Source organism: Xyrauchen texanus, chromosome 12, assembly GCF_025860055.1.
Source record: "Xyrauchen texanus isolate HMW12.3.18 chromosome 12, RBS_HiC_50CHRs, whole genome shotgun sequence".
Taxonomy (NCBI): domain Eukaryota; kingdom Metazoa; phylum Chordata; class Actinopteri; order Cypriniformes; family Catostomidae; genus Xyrauchen; species Xyrauchen texanus.
This window is the reverse complement of record NC_068287.1, coordinates 46,692,400-46,710,917: the sequence shown is the minus strand read 5'-3', so window position 1 is coordinate 46,710,917 and position 18,518 is coordinate 46,692,400. Positions and strand designations below refer to the sequence as shown.

The 18,518-nt window shown below is 39.1% G+C and overlaps 2 pseudogenes; both read right to left on the bottom strand.

Annotated features, from left to right (window-relative positions):
- The window catches only part of LOC127652465 (nuclear factor 7, ovary-like), a 74,382-nt pseudogene that overhangs the window by 17,214 nt on the left and 38,650 nt on the right, over nt 1–18,518 (bottom strand).
- LOC127652377 (nuclear factor 7, ovary-like) lies at nt 10,703–12,795 on the bottom strand (annotated as a pseudogene).

Below are 18,518 nucleotides of genomic sequence, written 5' to 3'. Positions count from 1 at the left end.
CGATGAAATAGTCAGAAGCCTACCTGCTAGCTCAACATACATCACACAACTGAAAGAACAATTAAAGACAGATAACACATGTTTTGAAGTCATGTCTTTGTGTCAGAGAGGCTGGCCAGACTACAGCCATCTCACAGGTCCAGTCAAAGCATATTGGCCACACAGATACACGCTAACTGTACATGATGAACTGTTACTGAAAGGCACCAGACTCGTGATTCCTACCACTATGCGCAACTCTGTTCTCATAGCCTTACATGAGGGACATCAGGGAATGTCTAGGTGCAGAGAGAGAGCCAGAGAGACTGTGTGGTGGCCTGGTCTGAGTGGCCAAATCAACGAGCTTGTCAAAAACTGCACCACATGCATTAAGGAACGTGCCAATTCAGTGGAGCCTCTAATGCCAAGTGTGCTCCCTGAAAGACCATGGCAAAAAGTTGGAGCTGATCTTTTACTCTTAACAACAGTAACTATGTTCTGGTGGTGGACTACTATTCCAGATTTGTGGAGTTAGCAAAACTGACGCCCACAAGATCAGAAGATGTTATAGTACACCTAAAGTCAATCTTTTCCAGACATGGCATTCCAGAGCTTTTCTACAGTGACAATGGACCTCAGTTTTCAAGCCAGCTGTTCAAAGACTTTGCTGCAGCATATGGTTTCAGACATGTAACCAGCAGTCCAAAGTTTGCTCAAAGCAATGGGGAGGCTGAGCGTCATGTCCAGACGGTGAAAAGACTACTAAAGAAAGCTAAAGACCCATATCTTGCGCTTTTAGCCTACAGAGCGACCCCATTGGCTAATGGATACAGCCCAGCGCAACTACTAATGGGACGGAGACTTCGTACGCCAGTTCCTCAGCTTCCCTCATTGCTCATTCCCAGCCTGCCTAATGAGGCTACTGTGGTGAAGAGAGAGAGAGAGAGGAGACTAAAGGACAGTTCAGTGTATAACAAAAGACATTGTGTGAGAGATCTTCCTCAGCTCTCACCAGGACAACCGGTGTGGATCACAGACACCAAGAGTGAAGGGACTGTCATCTCACCTCATTCTACACCCCGCTCATACGTCATGGAGAGCCCGTCAGGAGTCATCAGGAGGAATAGGAATCATCTATTGCCATTGCCTGAAATCACACCAAAGGTTCAAATTCCAAGTACACCAGTCTGTCCAACAGAGGGCGCCAGGCTCACACCGAGCCTGCGGTTAAAGAGCAACATGCAGGTTGGACACCCCTATATAGCATAGTGTATGTTGATGATAAAACAACTAGATTTTCTGAACTGGAGTAATATATATTTAGCCATTAACGATATTTTGAGATAAATTGTGATAAAATAACTTCCGCGTCTATAAAGCACTAACCGGAAGTGACGATGGGCTGAGGAGTCTGGTCAAGTTCAAGCTCAGGTTACAATGGATGCGAATGAAGAAACCGAGTTCTCCGGTGTGGCCGAACATGCCTATGATGGCCCACAGGCCTATAATTATGAGCAAATTAAGAGTTAAAATAATTAAAAGTAAGACTTACTCTGCTAAGTCCTCGTTTTCGTTGCACAGAATGTCTGCTAACGTTAGCACTTTGTCCTCCAGTCCAGCCCGCGCCAAAATCCGGTGTACACTTTGACGGTGGACTTGATTCCATCGAGTGCACCGAGGGAACAGCATCAGTAATCAGCCTCACGTGGTCCTTACTCCGAAATCCCATCCGAGACTCCAACAAATCTCCAGGTCGATAATTCTCCGGAGTGAAATGTGCGCCACAAACGACCGAGTGTGTGGTAACAGACGCGGCAGTGAAGTCTGCTCTCTTCACCTGCACAAAACGCACTCAAGACCGAAAAGCCTTGTTTTTTCTAGAAGGAAAATGATGGACACGATGTCCTGACAGGCTGGAATTCGTGCAACCAGCACAAACACAATAATTTACCATTATGGCTTCTCTAAAACTTTCTGTCTCTCACTACTGCTCTAACTACATCAACACCCACAATGAGAGCAGCTGACCGCGAGCTCTTTTGTTTGCCTCGCCCTACGTCATATGACGCGCTGATAGCGGGAAAAGCGTATTCCAGAGCCTAGCACATTTTCATCAAAATCTCTACATCAAATGAGATTTCATTAGTAATTTCTACATATGTGTTTTTAAAAGACCTCTGCAGACAATATAAAGTATTAATTCAGTTATAAATTCAACCTGCATGTTGCTCTTTAAGACTCCAAAGGCAGCTTCCCCAGGTCCTGTCAGAACCAGGTCTGGTAGAAGCGTCATACAACCTCAAAGACTGGACTTGTGAATACAAAAGTGTTACATAAAAAGAAAGTGTTTATTTAGAGGTAAAATGTAAAAGAGAGAAAAAAAAGTGTTTTCATTCATGCAGTAAATGTTCATTTAAATCTGCATTCATCTCCTAGAAAGGGGGATGTGGAGTAATTGGTTTTATTATGAAAGTGGGTTTTATTATGAAGCGTCCAACAGGAAGTACCGGATCTACTAGGTGCTCGGGGGTTAATGTGGACAATGTGAGTTTGGAATGTTGCTCTACAACGTGTCGCTTGAATCGATGCCCAATAATACGACAGATACAGCTTCAGCGAGTAAACATTTAGCAGTTTGTAATCGATTAGCTAGTTCAGTTACTTCAGTTCAGAGGAGGGCTAGCAATGATCAAACTGGTAACTTAGACTGGTACTTGATTTTAATGTACAGTTATGAAAATGAGGATAAAAATGTTGGTAATTGGATGATTAGATGTAATCATAGGCTGTCATATTTTTGCACAGGATCAATTAAACATGAAAAGGAAGGAGAGATATCTTTTAAAGAAGCACAAACAGGCAGATCAGGTACAAACAGACCCCTTGCATCAGCACTGGACCCCAGAGCAGCTCCCTAACTGAGGCTAGTCAGAGTCAGTGTGGTCAGACCTCCGGACCAGCAGCAGGTCAGAGCATCTACCAGACACAGGCAGTCAGTCACATGCCAAGTTCAGGAATTTACGTTGAGATGATTTTGTCAGATTAAAAGGATAGTTCACCCAAAAATAATATAATAACCATTTACTCACCCTCATGCCATTCCAAACCTGTATGACCTTCTTCTGCAGAACACAAAAGAAGATATTTTGAAGCATGTTGGTAACCAAATAGTTTAGGGTTCCCGTCGGCTTCCAGTGTATTTTTATTTCTATACTATGGAAGTGTTTGGTTACCAGCATGCTTCAAAATATATTGTGTTCAGCAGAAGTCAGTCAGTCATGCAGGTTTGGACGTTTAAAATGTTGGTTCATGTGTGTTCTTGTTGTTGATGGCTGTGGCATTTATATTGTGATTATACACAAATTGTTCTTGTATTATAAAAAGATGTATCAAGGAAAAACAGTGAGCCAGAGAGATGTTCAACACTTATAAACACTTCTTTCCTCTCTGGAAGTACTGAGTGAAATTATTTTATGTATTTTTTTTTTAGGTTTTTTGTAACTAAACTCCGCATTTAATGTAACAGACACATGGTACTGTATCTTGTCTCCTTGGTACTTAAGCTTTATTTTCTGAAAATATTTAGGATGCTCAACACTTGTAGACACAGAGTGACCCAATACTTTCCTCTACGTGAGTGTGTGTGTGTGTGTGTGAGAGTGTGTGTTATTACTATCAATACCTGAAAAGCAGCTTGTAAATCATACATACCAGATTTTTTTACATTTATATATTTAAGACAACAAAAGACAACTGAATGAAGAGATCGGGTGGACAAATGATTGTAAAACCCTGGTTATGAAGAGTGTGTGTAAACTCTCAGTGTGAGTAAAGACCTGCCAATAACACACGATTTCACACAGCTTGATTATATATTTCCATATTCATTTATCAGAGTAAATCTAACAAACCTTTTCTTATTTCTTAAAGAATATAAAGTATATTTATATGACTGTGCTGTGCGTTATATTACCATGACATTAATATAAATCCAGTAAACTGAAATCCTGACATGTTTTATTCATTCAGCAGACATAAACAGAAGTGTTGCTGATTGGTTGATTGTTCTGGAAGAGATACGGGCCAGTCAGTGAACTCTCCATCTGTCCAGACGTCCTGCATAAACAGAAATAAATGCATGAAATATTCTGCAATATGCACATCTCTACATTAGCCGTTAAATGCATAATCAGCTCTAATGAAAAGTGATGGAACAGTTAAATGTGTATATTAAAACTGTATCAGGGTCTACAGTATCTCAGCTGTCATGAGGACAGAGAGAAGAGAGAATAGAGACTCTGCATTGATGTAGCACACGACCTACACCCCACACTACACAACACATGTAACGCAGGGCTCTAACAGTGTGCACACGCTAACATTAACATCTCTTTATATGACATGACAACCTTTATTTGTACTTCAACTGTGTTTAAAGACAGACAGCAGAAGCTTTACCTTCAGTAGAGAAACCACTGCAACTTTCTGGAGCTTTTCAAATACGCTGCTGTGGATTTATTTACTATAGTGAGGAAAAACTACCTGCAGCAAAATCACAGATATGAACATGAACAACAACAAAATGTTCAGATTGCATTTCATTCTTAAACCCATTAATGAGCTTTAAAGTCTCTCTGAATAATAAATAAAAGCAAAACCATTGCATTAATAGTGTACAGATTACTGTATAACATATATAGATCCTGTACTGATCTACTGATATTTATATTAGATCTGAAAATATGTTTAATTCTCGCAGTATAAAAGTGTTCATACCTTTAATGATCGTGTGATTCACTGACACGTGTTTCTCGTCTTTGTTTCCGCGTTCAGTCTGTTACAACATGATGTTTGTCACCATCTATCTTTCAGAACTACTTTTATTTTTTGGTGATTCGCGGTTTATTTGCATTTAGACACTTACTGAACTGTAATGCAATCATGATTTATTTATTCATCTTTTCCTTTAAACTTCCATTCTTTCGTTTTCATTCTCTCCCAACTATCATAAACACTCCCTTAAAAATAAACATGCATTAAAACATCCACAACAACACAGCCTTGTTTTCTTTAGATATGCAGCCAATAAACTACAAACAAAGAAGTTTTAAATAATTGCTAAACTAAAGACTCTGTTAACTAAACTCATCTGACTCGATACATGTGTTAACGGACGATGATAATGACCTACTCGGACAAACATCGTGTCCTAGAGATGCAGAAAATCCTCAAAACAGACACAAGCCGCGAATCTATCAAGCACAAATAATATAATATTGAGCTGCAGTCGCACGGGAGTGACGTCACCTCTCCTCTCCCGATGATTGGCTAGAGGATGAGCTGTCAATCACGAACTAGTGGACCAATAGGGACGCAAAACGCCCCTGATTTACATGAAAGTACTCACAAGTTTTGGAAAATCAAGAGCAGAACATGGAAACAAAAGCAAAGAAAAATACAGCGTAAGCGTACAAATAAATTAAAATATGAGCAAAATATTCAGAGTACAAAAATCAGTAATATCCCCAAAGGAACATGATTTTGTTTGCAATTGTAGACTTTGCTTTAATTTAATTGCATTTTTTTGCAGCATATTTTAAATGTGTTTATATACTTTTGATTCATGCTTGTTATTTTTTGATCTGAGCTCCCTTTTTTTTCCCCAATTTGGAATGCCAAATTCCCAATGCGCTCTAAATCCTCGTGGTGGCGCAGTGACTCAATCTGGGTGACGGAGGACGAATATCAGTTGCCTCCGCATCTGAGACCTGTGTGGATGATCTGCACTTTTTATTTATTTTTGCGCTTATAATTTTTTTTTATCAGAGCTTATTATTATTATTCATGCTTATTATTTTTATTCCTGCTTATTATTTTTGGATCCAGGACTGCAATACATTTTACGGGATTTTGATCTCATAGTTTTGTCCCACTCTAGTTTAATCAAGACCCCGTGATTCAGATGACGCTGTTTGTTCAGCTCCTCCATCCTCCACACAGAACCCCTCATGATCCTAAAAGTGTGGAATCGCATCATTAATCTAATATATATTAAATTGTTTTATTAAAACCTGTTCTATTTGTGTACTGCATCAAAGACCTGTACCCTACTTGATCCCTATTGTACTCCCAACCCAATACAAATCCAAAATACTAATTATTTCAATATAATATTAACTCTCTTCTCTCCTCTTCATGTCTACTACATTCAAATATTACATGCTCAACTGTTTCTTTTCCTCCACAATACTCACATAAACCATTTTCATGTACATGTATTTCATGTATTATATACAGTGATGAATTCAAGCCTGAATGTCCAAGTCTTAACCTACTTATATAACCTCTTCTTTTCTATTTCTTCCACAAATGTTAATTTTAATATCTACCATTTTAATGAATCTTATATAAATGTCTACCCTTACAGTTATTATCCCAAACCTCTTGCCATTCTTTAACAATATTTCTCCTTATAATGGATTTAATATCACCTTTACCCAAAGGAACGCCAACATCCTCTTCTTTTCTTTTTAAAGCATTTTTAGCTGCTCATCTGCCACTTCATTACCAGATATCTCTACATGCATCCTACTTCCACTCCTTTCCTCTATATATGCCACAGCAACATAAATATTGAATTCATAAGATCTTTCCATGATGACTGTTGGGTAGAAAGTGTTTTAAAACAGATGCAGAATCAGAAGACACCAGCACTCTGTCTGGTCTTATCTCCTCTACCCACATTAATCCTACAATAATAATAGCAACCATTTCTACAGCATACATGGACAACTCTGATGTTAGTCTCTATGATATAGTTATATCAAGATCTGGAATATACTCACACTCCTGTAATCCCTAGATTTGTGTCTCTTGAACCATCCGTATATATTTGAGTTCTTGTATAAAATCTTTCCTTGATATGCTTATTTACATTATGTTTAATTTGTCCTAAATTGTCACATTGTCTTCTTTTATCTGGCATCTTCAAATCTGTTTCTACGTCAGGGAACATCCATGATGGACCTGCACTCCATAAAGGTGACGCATTAAACATTCTGTTTACAATCCACCCAAAACCCCTTCCTTATTTATTTATATACTCCCAACACTTATTTAAAACAGCAGAAGCAATGTGGCTTCCAGCTTGACTCTTCAAGGTTGCCCAATATACCAATGACAATTTTATTCTGTGTAAATTCTTTGGTCTTTCATTTGCCTCAAATAGCAAAGTATTAACCGCTGTCGACTTAACTGCTCCTAGACATATTCCGAGAGCTCTGCGCTGTATTTTATCGAATTAATTTAAGGTTATTGAAGCAGCACCATAAATCATGCATCCATAATCAAGCACAGACCTTATCATGGCTTGATATATCATCAATGATGAGGTTCTTTCTGCTCCCCATTCTTTGCCCGCTATTGCTCAAATTTTCAGACATTTCTTGTCCATTTCATCTGTATGTTTCTTCCACGTATAACAGCTATCAAACCACATACCTAGAAACTTACTTTCACACTTTCTATTGATTTTCCATTTAGTAATAATTCTAAATTATTGGGAATGTCTATTTTCTGAGTATAGCACATACAACATGATTTGCTTGTTGACATTTTAAATCTCCAATCTATTGACCATTGTTCCTCCTTTTTAATGACTTCAATTCACATGAGAAATGTTTCGGCCTCTCTTCCATACAGCATCACTATCAGACTTCTTGCATTCCATTGCAACACACTAAATACCATCAAGTTAGTCAGAAAACTGAGAGGTTTCATGCTAAGTTGATCGAGTAAGAATATCATGAATCATGTTGGCTGAAATTCCAACATTGAAGCTTCCAAAATCGTTTTAATCTTCATTGATCTGCTTGAGAGCTTTGCTGTAAAATTAATAACCTTGACAATAAATGCCAAAAGGTTCTCTTTTGTCATTACCAATGAATTCTCTTTTAGTGAACATTGGTGATTACAATGGTTCTAATGGTTTATTCTTATATACCATTTTCTCTGCATTCCCTATTCCCACAGGCCTTTATTGCATCCACATAAGTCACTTTAACTTCTCTAGCTTTTATTTGCATCTCACACCCTCCATATGCTGCACTGTGAGAACCTCCACAATCACAACATTATAAAATATCCATTTCAGGACACTTATCATACTCATGCTCCCCTCTGCATTTTACACATCTCAATTTTCCCTTGCAGACTGCTGCCACATGTCCAACATGCTGACATTTGAAGCTTCTCAAAGGTTAGGCACATATTCTCTAACTGGGTAACTGATATATCCCATTTGCACTTTATCCAAAATTCTTCCTTCAAATGCCAACAACATACTCAAGCTCTCTTGCCGCTGTCCCACATTGTTTTTAAACAGTCTTCTTACATTCACTATTTTACCTTCTTTTAGATTCTCCTTAATTTCATTAGTTTGAATATATGTTGGAATTCCAGTAATTACTCCCCTTTCCACCCTAGATACTCCAACCTATCGCATTGAGAGCTTTTCTCCCTTCAACTCTTTAATCTTAAAAAGCATGTTTCTTTGAGCAACATCATTAATGATCACCAGAACGATCTGCCTTGTCCCAGACATCTAGCCATGCTAACAGATCCAATCATTTTTCCTATAGCCTTCGATAGCCCTATTGGATGCATATGTTTTCCTGAAGTATTCTCAAAAGTCATCATCACCTCATATGAATTCAATATATTCTGCCTTTTTTTGGTCTTTTTTTTGTATTCCCTCCTTGTTCCCCCGTCAGGGTAGTGAATCATGGATTCTCTCACAATGACACCAGCTGACAGAGCAGTGATTAACATTGTACATATGTTCTTATTCTCACCTCTGGGAGTGGAGAAACCAGAGCTTCTAACACCAATACAAACCATCTGGTCAGTGATCAACCTTCTTCCCCTGTAAAGATCTGGGAAGAGAGAGAGGATACATGCAGGTTGTAAAACCTGGTAAAGGTGTTAGGGGAAGCCTGACCTGCAGCCAGAAATATGGCTTCTAGAGACACGTCTTCCACCCATGCCCAGGAGAAGGTCATACTGCTGGTCGAATGAGCTTTTATGCCTCTGGGGCATTGTGTGCCTAGCTGGTCATATGCGAGCGCAATAGCATCCACGATCCAGCAGCACATTATTTGCTTGAAGACGGCCAAACCCTTTGTGCGCCCTCCGAAACAAACAAAATTTGTTCTGACACCCTGAATGGACTCATTTGGTGAATGTACATGCTTAATGCCCTCACAGGGTGTAGTCTCTTAGCCTCATTCGACTCAAAGTAAGGAGGGGAGAATGCTTGTAAGGAAGCAACATTAGCCCTAAAGGGGGTTGCCAGCACTTTGGGTGCATGACCTGGTCCAAACTCTGGAGTTTTTGAACAAAAGGGCTTGAAAGTGCCCACTTTGTTTGACTGATGCCAAAGCCATTAGCAGCAAAGTCTTCTGTGTGAGTATGTGTAAAATTACCACCTCTAGTGGCTCAAATGGGGACCATGTAAGCACATTTAATACCAGCACCAAGTCCCAGACCAAGACATTGGTGTGGCTAGAAAGCAGGGCTGGACTGGGAAGAGAAATCATCCCGGAATGTTACATAGCAACTGGACCAAAAGTTGAGTGTGTGTGGTGGTGTGTGTGTTGGGGGGGGTGTTCAAGTAATCATGATCACTTGCTACATCCATGGGAATGGGTTCAACGGCCATTACCTCAGGTCTTAACTTAGGTCTCTCTCTCCTCTCACATACACTGGGCTGTTGTAGGAAAGATGTATTTGTTCCAATGAAAGAGCACTGCCACAAAACCCTTCAATAGTCTCATTTGAGCCTCTTTTAAGGATTTAATTATTTATTTTCACTTTAAATTGGCTCATAGCGCCATCTAGAGGTGCATCAAGACATAACACAATTAAATGATTAATGTTTTATTCAGAATGGACATATAATCTTTATCATACATTCATAGCACATCAGAAATAATCTAAATAATGATCCAGATTTAGAGAAACTGAAAGAACAAGTTCTGATATTACTATAATTATCATGAGTGAATTATTATAAATAAACTCTTGGATTGTTGCTGAAACAGTCAGATATTTTCATCTGATTACTGTCAATGTTGTTATTGTTTAAACCCTCTTTAATGCTCATTTCATGTAAATATACTTTCATTTATTCTTTTATCACAGAGTTTTAACACTTCACTGAGAAGATATAACAGACACTTCAGTTGAGTGCACTTATTTTAAGACATGTAGGAAATCTTTTGGTGATTGTGGAGCATTTTGGAAGAGAGATGAACTGATTTGTCAACACATAAGTTACAAAAGACAACTGAATGAAGAGATCGGGTGGACAAATGTGTGAAAATGATTGTAAAATCCTGTAATCGTACACTGTATTCTGGATCTTCAATCGCCCCTTTATGAGACTGAGCTGGTTAGATTAAAGGTTCAGTGAGTTACTGGTAGTTAAGATGAGAGTAAACTGGTAAAGATGAAGTGTGGAGCAAATATCAAACATATGATCACATTTAATTGATTTCTATGAACTTACAAATGACAAAAATCATGTTAAGAAAACTCACTCATATGCCTGATGAGATCATTCAATCTTATCTGTTGAGTTTTTGTAGACTATGTTGAGTTATTATTGACATATTTAACCTAAATATTCTAAGATTGCATCAATGACTAAATACTTGTGAGATGTTCAGTGAGCAGGATCAGATATTACTGTGAATTTAACTGGTAAAATCCTCAGAGGGGATCCTCCATGAAAACTATAGAAGAATGGCAAGAGTGTGTGTGTAAATGTGTGTGTGAATGTGTGTAGATGTGTGTTAGTTACAGGATCAGAGAATGACACTTTTCCTCCGTCATAATCCAGATGAACTCTCACATGCTCAAAATTCTGTGTGACATGAAACACAGTGGAGGATGGATCATCCTCATCATCCTCATCATCCTCAATATACTCCACACTCCAGACATCAGTGTTAAAGAAATCTCTTCCCTTCCTCGGGTTTGATGCTGTAGTTACTCCAAGACTCCAGTCTTTATTGTGTTTAACCTCCACATCCCAGCAGTGTGTTCCTGAGTTAAACCCCTCTGAACCCAGAACACACGAATAATAGTTAATTCTCTCTGGATTATCAGGTAATATTTGACTGTTAAAACTGAATCTCACACTGGTCAGATCATCAGACAGGATCATATGTGGATTTGCAGTGTTTGGATCCAGAATCACAGGAGCTGATGAGAGAAAACAATCAACAGATGTTCATATAATCATCAAGAGTGAATCATATACAGATTATTATGAATTATGAACACTTGTCATATTGATGAAACACTATCAGATATTGTCAGTGTTGTTATTAGTTACACACTCATGTTTTATTATCAGTGTTTACCAGTGAATCACAACACAAACATTAAAAGTGTGTATAGTGTATATTATTGTCATGTTTACAATGGAGTACACACTTTAGTTTTTTCAGATCAGTTTTGTGTAAATATTCAAATGTCACACTCTCAGTGTGCGAGCAGAGATGTTTTGTGGACTCACTCTTGTGGACAATGTCTTGCATCTTCTTCCAGACTCTGAATGTCAGGTTGCCCAAGTAATGTGGCACATGAATGAAAGCTCCAGAAGTCATCTGTGGATCCGGCTGTGAGATCTGGACTCTGGAAGAACATTCAGGAGTCAGTACTGCAGTGACTTTGACTTCACAACCATAGAGAGGAGACACTTACCTTTCCATTGTCACATTAAAGTTCTGCAAAAGACAAAAAAAACACTCGATGAGCTCCTCAAATGATCAATAAGAGCAGAAATCAATGATGAGAGTTTGACTGTCACCTTTAGAAATGAGACATCGTCATCGGCTTTCATCATTTCCTCCATGTCTTTGATTGTGCGTGAAAGAGCTGAGATGTGTGTGTTCATCTCCTCAAGCTTCTTCTTCATCATCTGACTCTTCTGCTCCTCTTCCTCTCTCAGTTCAGTGATTGTAGCTTCTTCTTCATGTCGGAGAAACTCATGAAGCTTCTTAAACTGCTCTTTAATCTGACGCTCTGTGTGCTCAGCTTGAGTCTGAAATCACATCAAATTCACTTCAATCAGCTCTGCATTCACACACATCACATCATTTATCAGCAAATGTGTTTGATTGTTGATTCTGTATCCTCACCTTGATGTGTCCAACTGATTTATCACACTCTCCTTTCATGTTTTCTGTGCGTTTGAGTTTCTTTTGTAAAGACTTCAGTGCTGTATTGAGTTCCTCCTGAAATTTAACAAAGTGAAAATACTGTAATATGTTCCTGTATGTAATATATAGTATGATAAATATTGTTTAAAGCAATTTATTTTGTCCTTGCATATGACTCAAGAAGTTTGTTGTACCTTGTAAGATCGAAAAACTTCACTGATGGGTCTGAATTTGTGATTGGTGTGTTTTTGTGAATCTCTGCACACTAAACACACCGGCTGTTTATCGTCCAGACAGATGAGTTTGAGTTTCTCTCTGTGTAAACTGCAGATCTCCTCCTCATTTCTCTCCTTCACAAACATCTCACATAAGTTCTTCAAGCCAGATTACAAGGAGGTTTTTCTCTTAAAAATCTGCTCCTGCAGATGGGACACTCCTGAGTTCTCTTGGTTTTCCAGAACTGTTGAAGACACTCTTTACACACACTGTGACTACACGACAGAAGAACAGGATTCTTGTAGATTTCAAAGCACACGGGACAAGAAAGTTCTTCCACAGAGAGTGAATCCATTTTCACTGCTTATAAAAGCTCCAACGATCTGAACTTTACTTTCAATCTCTGAATGTTGCTTTCAATAATGAATAATCATCAGAATCAGCAAAGATCTGCTGTCGACTCTGAAACAAAGTTCACAAAAATCATTTAGAAAGTCTTTCCCTTTGTACTACACCGATTGTTGATTTCTTTATTGTCCAGAAAAGTGTCCTTATGAACAGAGAGAGAGAAACAATAAGTCAGTCACAGTTATGTCACGTTGGATTTTCTAAAAAACCTTTGGACTTAATGATACTCTGACCCATATAAACACTCTTATTGTATTAGTAATAAAACTGCTTCATCAGGAACTGATTACAGTGAAATGCAGTTCAGGTGGGGCATTCACACTGACCTGTGATGATCAGATCCTCCATCTAAATATGCAACAAAGATTTTAGCATTCCCCACTGGTATGTCTACATACCTACGTAGAGCTGGTGTCTTGCATTTGCCACCTACAGGAACGATCATGATTTCAAGCTTGTTTACTCTTACTAGGGGAGTTTAGATGGTGCTGGGAAATATAATCGAGCTTGAAATCATGATTGCCAAGGAGACTGCTGATGTCAAGATTTAGTGTAAAAAAAAAAAAAAAAGGACTTTAATATTGAGCTGTTTCTCACTCACACTATCATATCACTTCTGAATATGTGGATTAATCCACAGCTGACATCACTGGATTTCCTGTTGCTGATGGCACGCTGCACGAGAGTTTGTTTGTGGCCTGCTTAGGCTGCTTAGCATTGCTTATTTTTATTCTCAAAGGTTTATCGTTACATCCTTTGTCATTTTATCACGTTTTTCCTCTTTTCTACTGTTTCATCTGCATGTATTTTACCTGTTGCTGCTGGCACCTAGCTAGAGTCTGTGTTTGTAGCCTGCTAGTTTTTTTTTTTAGCATCTGTTTTCAGCATTTAATCCTAAACATCTGCCATTTTTAAGCGTGCATCGGGTTTTCCCTCGTATTATTCTCTTATCGCGATACAACTGCGTGCATTTTTTCAGCATGCACCCGTTTTCTTTTCTCCTCTGCAGTACACAGATTATTGCATCGATTTCAAAGCACTGCTTATCATGAACAACAAACTATTTTGTGAGGGATTCACATCAATCTCAAACCCTCACCTCTCAGGAACAACCAACAACATACAATTTGCGGTAAGTCATGGCATCCGCTCATGTTATTTCTTCCTGCATTGCAGGTCACATGTTTACAATAGCCTCCTCTGTCAGCAGTGAGGGATTCACATGTGATAAATGTGAGGAATTAGTCAGGCTAATGGAGAAGTTTAATGAGTTAGAGACTCGCATCTGAACGCTAGTGGAGGTCAGTGAGAAAGAGAAGCTCGTAGATACTGTTTCGGATGTGAGTAGTACAGAGAGCAACATACACAATGTGGTTCCGGCTGTAGAGCCCCTGCAGCAGGGTATTTGGGTGACATCTTGGCGGCATACTCGCTCGGCAAAGAAACACCACTCTCCCATTTCTGTTAGGGTTTCCAATCGATTCTCCCCACTCAGTGATACAACCACTGAGAATCATGTTGAAAGAGCCCTTGTTATTGGTGATTCTATTGTCTGGATAGTGTCTGGAGTGGTGGTGGTGTAGTGGCTAAAGCACAGGGCTGTTAATCAGAAGGTCACAGGTTCAAGCCCCACAGCCACCACCATTGTGTCCTTGAGCAAGACACTTAACTCCAGGTTGCTCCGGGGGGATTGTCCCTGTAATAATTGCACTGCAAGTCGCTTTGGATAAAAGCGTCTGCCAAATGCATAAATCTAATGTAAATGTATTGTAAGGAACGTGGAAATAGAGACTCCAGCCACTATTGTTAATTGCATTTCGGGGGCGCTTGTAAAATTGATTTGACATCAAATCAAATTTACAAGTGCTGGCTAATGCTAAACGTAGAGTTTCTAAAACTGTTATCCATGTCGGCACTAACGATGTCCGGCTTCACCAGTCAGAGATCACTAAAGATAATGTTAAAGAATTGTGGGGAAGCTCTGGTCCCCTCCCTGCTCATCGTGGTGACTAGGTTTACAGTAGATTAGTGTCACTGAATGGCTGGATGTCTGAGTGGTGTCTGGAGAATAGAATCGGATACATAGACAGTTGTGAAGAGTTTTTGAGGTAGACCTGATCTGCTAAAGAGAGATGGACTTCATCCCTCCAGGGATGGTGCCACTGTCCTCTCTAGTAATTTGGCTCATAGTCTTAATAATGAGAAGCAGACAAACTGGTTAATCCGAACATCTGCTAGCAGCCTTGAGATGTCACATAAACTACAACACATAGAGTCTGTATCACCTAGATATCTCATAGAGACTGTGTCTGTTCCTCAAACTACCAAACACAAAACCCTCACTAAATCATTTAGAAAAAATGTGATTAAGGTCAAACTTGAACAAAACAAACAAATAAAAAATACACATCATATAAAAAAAGGGCTACTAAACATTAGATCTATTTCAACCAAAGCACTAATTGTTAATGAAATGATTACAGATCATAGTTTAGATGTGCTATATTTGACTGAATTCTGGCTTAAACTGGATGAATATATTAGTTTAAATTAATCTACTCCTCCAGGTTATTGTTATAAACATGAGCCTCATCTGAAGGGTCGAGGAGGAGGTGTTGCTACAATTTACAGTGAAGTGTTTGGTGTTACTCAGAGGACAGGATATAAATGTCTTTTGAACTAATAATGCTTAATGTGACACCGTCAGATATAAAAAAAAAATGTGTCGTCCTTTACCCTTGCTACAGTGTATAGATCACCCGGGCCTTATTCTGATTTCCTTCGTGAGTTTGTTAATTTTTTATCAGATCTTGTAGTTACTGTAGATAGAGCTTTAATTGTTGGTGACTTCAACATTCACATCGATAATGAAAATGATACATTGGGATTAGCATTTATCGATATTCTCAACTCTCTTGGAGTCAGACAAAATGTAACAGGACCAACTCATCGCAATAATCATACGCTAGATTGAATTCTTTCATATGGATTTGATGTTGATAATATAGAAATTCTGCCGCAGAGCGATGACATCTAAGATCATTACCTCGTCTCTTGTATGATGCAATCAGCTAATGTCACTCAATCTACACCACGCTATCGTTCAGGTTGATCTATTCTTTCGACCAGTAAAGATAGATCTGGAAGAATATTAGTGAAGCTATCTCATACACTCAATAAACCCCAAAGCCCAAAAGAACTTGATGAAATAACAGAAAATATAAATACAGTCTTCTCTAGCACTCTTGACATTGTCACCCCACTTCAATTAAAGAAAATCAAAGAAATAAGCCCTGCACCATGGTACAATGATCACACTCATGCTCTCAAGAGAGCAGCTCGGAAAATGGAGCGCATGTTGAAAAAATAAAAAATTAGAAGTATTTGGTGCTGCATGGAAGGATAGTGTCTGTAGCTACAGATAGGCAGTAAAAGCTGCCAGGTCAGCATAATTTAGCAAACTCATAGAAAATAACCACAACAATCCTAGATGTTTATTCAGTACTGTGGCTAAATTGGTTTGGAATAAAGCCTCAACAGAACCAGATATCTCGCAGCACAAGAATAATGACTCCATGAATTTCTTTACAGATAAAATTGAAATAATCAGAAATAAAATTTGAATTATGCAATCATCTGTCATAGCACCTCAGAAAACAATGTCTCATAATTTTCCTCACGTGCAACTTCAATCTTTCTCTGTCATAGGTCATGAAGAGCGAACAAAACTTATCGAAACATCAAAAGCCACAACATGTTTGTTAGATCCTATACCAACTAAGCTCTTAAAAGAGGTATCTCCTGTAATCTCAGAACCTCTTCTTAATATTATTAACTCCTCGCTATGCTTAGGACATGTCCCAAGAAACTTTAAAATGGCAGTTATCAAACCGCTTATTAAGAAGCCACAACATGATCCTGGAGAACTTGCTAATTATAGACTGATTTCAAATCTCCTGTTTGTGTCAAAAATACTAGAAAAGGTAGTATCCTCCCAAATATGTTCATTTCTACAGAGAAATTGTATATACGAAGAATTTCAGTCAGGATTTAGGCCTCATCACAGTACAGAGACTGCACTTATCAGAGTTACAAATGACTTGCTCTTATCATCTGATTGCGGCTGGATTTCTAGTGCTTTTACATCTTAGTGCTGCATTCGACACGATAGATCACAACATTCTCTTGAATAGGCTGGAGAATTATGTTGGAATTTGTGGAGTTGCATTAGCATGGTTTAGGTCATATTTAGCAGACCGCTACCACTTTGTCTACGTAAATGAAGAATTGTCAAACCAAAGAAAAGTAAAATATGGAGTGCCGAGGAGGGAAGAAAGATGGCGTCGTAGAGTGGACACGTTTTTGGCGAGCTCTCGGGACATTAGTTCAAATATTCTATTAATTTATATTTTCACTCAGCAGAATCATTCTACGAGCTTAAATGGTTATTGTGCCATGTCTTTAGATCAATATTTCTCAAAAGGATCTGACAGAATGCCGAAAGCTAAGAAGACTGTGCCGAAAAGTTCTACTATCAGCGGCGACGAGCAGGGTGCTAATATGAACGACGCAAGCATGAGCCGTGAGGAGGAAAGTTCCAACACTAACTTTGCTCAAGCTCTGGATAAGTTAACTGAAAACATTACGAAGGTAATAGATGAGAAAGTGAATGCTGTCCTAGCCGCGATAAATGATCAAACCGTTCAGTTCCAAGCCTTGGTGGAGAGAGTGGGCCAGGCGGAGGAACGAATAGCTGGTGTGGAAAACTCAACGGAATCTCTACAGGTCACCATGGCTGATCTTCATAAAAAGTGATCGATATGTCAGCGCACATCGACGATCTGGAGAATCGCGGGCGCAGGTGTAATTTGCGTCTTGTCGGTCTTCAAGAGGGCGCGGAAGGAAGTGATCCGGTGCAATTCTTTGAAAGGTGGTTGCCCGATTACTTAAAGATTACAACGAAGGCTGGACGGTTCAAGCTTGATCGTGCTCATCGCTCTTTAGCGCCATTACCTGGACCTAAGCAGAGACCCAGACCTGTCATCATAAAGTTTCATAACTTTACGGACAAACAGCGAGTGTTGGACGCAGCTCGTCGTGTTGGCATGGATCCCGAAAGGAGCACTGACGCAGGACCGAGGATTTCATTCTTCAATGATTACTCTGCGATGGTGATAAAGAAGCGCAAGGCTTTCGACGATATCAAACGGCGACTGCAGAAGATGAAGATTGAGTATGCCCTGCTGTATCCTGCAACTCTGAGGCTGACCATAAACGGGACAGTGAAGCGCTTTGCCTCTTCAGATGACGCGACTGCGTTTGTTGACAGCTTGGGCTAGGTTGGCGAGCTTTCATGGACAGTTATGTGGTATTTCAACAAAATAACATGCTGAGTGAAAATGTATCATGTTGCTGAGAGCGTGGTGAGGTTTGTGTTTACTCTATGTTCAGAGATGTGAGTGGTGTTTGGGGGGTAGGCAGTTGCCTGCAGAAGAAAAGAGTAAGAACAGTTCTTCCTGCATGTTTGGCAGGTTTGTTCCCTTGAATAGTTTTCTGTGTTCTGTTTTGATTTTATTTCATTTTTGTTTGAAGCTCAGATACCCTAAGGGTTTCATTACAGGAATATACTCTAAAAGTATCTGTATTATGTTTGCACTGATTGCCTGTACAATATTGAATGTCTAGAGT